This window comes from Alosa sapidissima, chromosome 10, assembly GCF_018492685.1.
Source record: "Alosa sapidissima isolate fAloSap1 chromosome 10, fAloSap1.pri, whole genome shotgun sequence".
NCBI classification, from domain to species: Eukaryota; Metazoa; Chordata; class Actinopteri; order Clupeiformes; family Clupeidae; genus Alosa; species Alosa sapidissima.
Genome location: NC_055966.1, coordinates 34,204,603 through 34,207,102, shown reverse-complemented (window position 1 = coordinate 34,207,102; position 2,500 = coordinate 34,204,603). Strand labels below are relative to the sequence as shown.

Sequence of the window (2,500 nt, the reverse complement as noted above, 5' to 3'; positions counted from 1 at the left end):
GTTTACCTGTCATTAACGTTAGTTGTTATGCTAACTGTGCTTTTGTTAGTGGGCATTGCTAATGTTACCTAGCTGATGTTGTCTAGAGCTTAGCGCACAGTGTTTAAATGGCAGCAGAAGGGAAAGGGGTTGACAGGATGCTCGTGCAGCTCTGATGGCAGCCTGTTCAGAAGCACACTAGCAACTGGCACTGGTTGAGAGATAGCTAGGATAGGATAGCTAGCAAAGATTAGAGATAGCTAGCAAAGATTAGAGATAGCTAGCAAAGATTAGAGATGGATAGCAAAGATTAGAGATAGCTAGCAAAGATTAGAGATGGATAGCTAGCAAAGATTAGAGATGGATAGCAAAGATTCCTCGCAGTAGGAGCAGTAATCATTAGGAGAGTTCATAGCCAAGGTAATACACCTGACGCACGTTCACTCTCACAAGGCTGCAGAGACGCGGTTAAATGCCTTTGTGTGACAGTAGAGGAGACCTGTTACCTTATCATTACTGATAATTATTATCGAGTATTTAAATTACTTATGGGGAAAAAACACTCGAAATCACCCATTGAAGACTCATACATTCCCAGGAGGTGTATGCGGGAGAAGCTGGCTGCAGCAGAGCAAGTGTCACGTGATCACTAGTGGGTCACAACGTTGTCCTACGCACGCCTAATGTTTATTTTGTGCAGCGAGAGTAGCCTAGTTGGGATTTTTTGCGGCTACTTTTGTCAAGTATCTGTTCAAGTACCATTGATGAGGCATTCAAGTTTTTTCCTACATGGTATTATATGGAGAGAAAACATTAGCCTTTGAGTATTTTAATAGTCAGTTGTAAACAAAGAACTATTCTCAAGTAACTGTTGTAAATGGACTGAAGTTCGCTCTCTACGTTTACGGATTATGCTAACCGTTAGCATCTCTATGGGATTTCTCATATACATTAGCCATAAGCTAACGCATTCGTTTATATTCTGTAACTTGGAATGCTAGCCTACATGAGTGCTCTTAAACAAAACATAGAAGGAAATAACTGATATGTACTCTGTTGGTCTGCTTAGTTTTACAGTGAATCCTATGTAAAGGTTTGAAAAGAACTTCACCTTCAGACTTTCTCTTGGGAAACTGTTAGGCCTATTCATCTTCTCTAATGTAGTTGGCTAGACCATGTCATTGCCACACACCCAAGTGGGGGCAGAATTGGAAATGTGTCATAGAGTGACAATGCATTGGTTGATTTGGTTAAAAAGTCACAGGTTAGGTTATTGGTTATTATTGTAATGATGCTATTCATAAATAATGAGCTGTAAAGTAACTCAGACTTTAACAAAAACATTTTTTTTAAAGGATCTCGACTAATTATCGTTATCGTCAAAATCACCAAAAATATCGATTTTTTTGTTCATATCGCCCACCCCTACTCCTGTCACAGATGAAGGTACAAGCGATCTTACAGATTATTTATGAAAATAGCTTAGAGTAGAGAATGAGGAAATACATAATTGGGACTAGGTTGATATTATATCTACTTAACTTCTGTAGCTCTAACGTCAGCAATAACTATGCTAGCTAGGCAAGCTAACGAGGAAACTATAAAAATATCTGTCCATTTGGCAACAATAAATAAATGAATGGATATTAAATAAACAAATTCACGTTTTTCATTTGTGACCATTGTTTATCTAATTTTCACATTTCAAAAGGAAAGGGTAAGGTAAAGCTAACTGCTATCTGTGCAAACCGTATGGTAACGTTAGGCTACCAGACAGGGGCAGTCGACCCGGGGTATTTTGTGTATCTCACATTTTTCTTTTGTTCCAACTGGTAATTTTATTGCTGCTATTGGAACAATTGAAAACGGAACATGTTTTCCCACTCGACATTATAAAATAAGTAGTGAGACAGTCGTAAATCGCCGGCTGTTATCCCAGTGGACGAAACGAATCCAATAGGAGGCACTGGCGCAATGCTACCCAGCAACAGCTCAGTAATGGCGCCCGCTTACTTCCAGTAGTTTCACCGGATTCGTGTATATTAAGAAAAGGTATAAGTGTGGCCACAGTTCGGCTGTGGCATGGGGGGAGGGGTTATGCATATGTGCTAATATAGCACGCAAACAGTGAGGCAGAAAGACAGTGGTAAAAAGTTGCTAGTGGACAGACAGTATCCAAACATGGAGGGGGTGAAGAGGCAGACTATGCGGAGAAGTCTCTCTCTCCTCTTCCCTTAACTGAAGCATTGAACAGTTCAATGGCCCTGGGGACAAATGACTTCCTCAACTAATGTAGGGGTTTGTGTAACGAAGCACTCGCATCTTTAACATTCAAGTCAGTTACCGATATATATCGGTGAATATTTACACCCCTAGTATTCAGTCCATCCACCCATCCTTCAACTTAAATGTAATTGATGTAATTAGTAGAGAATACAAATGGATGAATGAATGAATGAATGAACAAACAAATGAATGCATGTTTGTGTTTTTGATCTGTCGATCGGCATAGGACGGCTTG

The 2,500-nt window shown here is 39.8% G+C and overlaps 1 protein-coding gene across 1 annotated transcript in view; it reads left to right on the top strand.

Moving 5' to 3' along the window:
* Window positions 1–2,500, top strand: part of si:dkey-12j5.1 (probable assembly chaperone of rpl4) — a 72,920-nt gene that overhangs the window by 20,467 nt on the left and 49,953 nt on the right. The gene's annotated exons all lie outside the window — the stretch shown is intronic.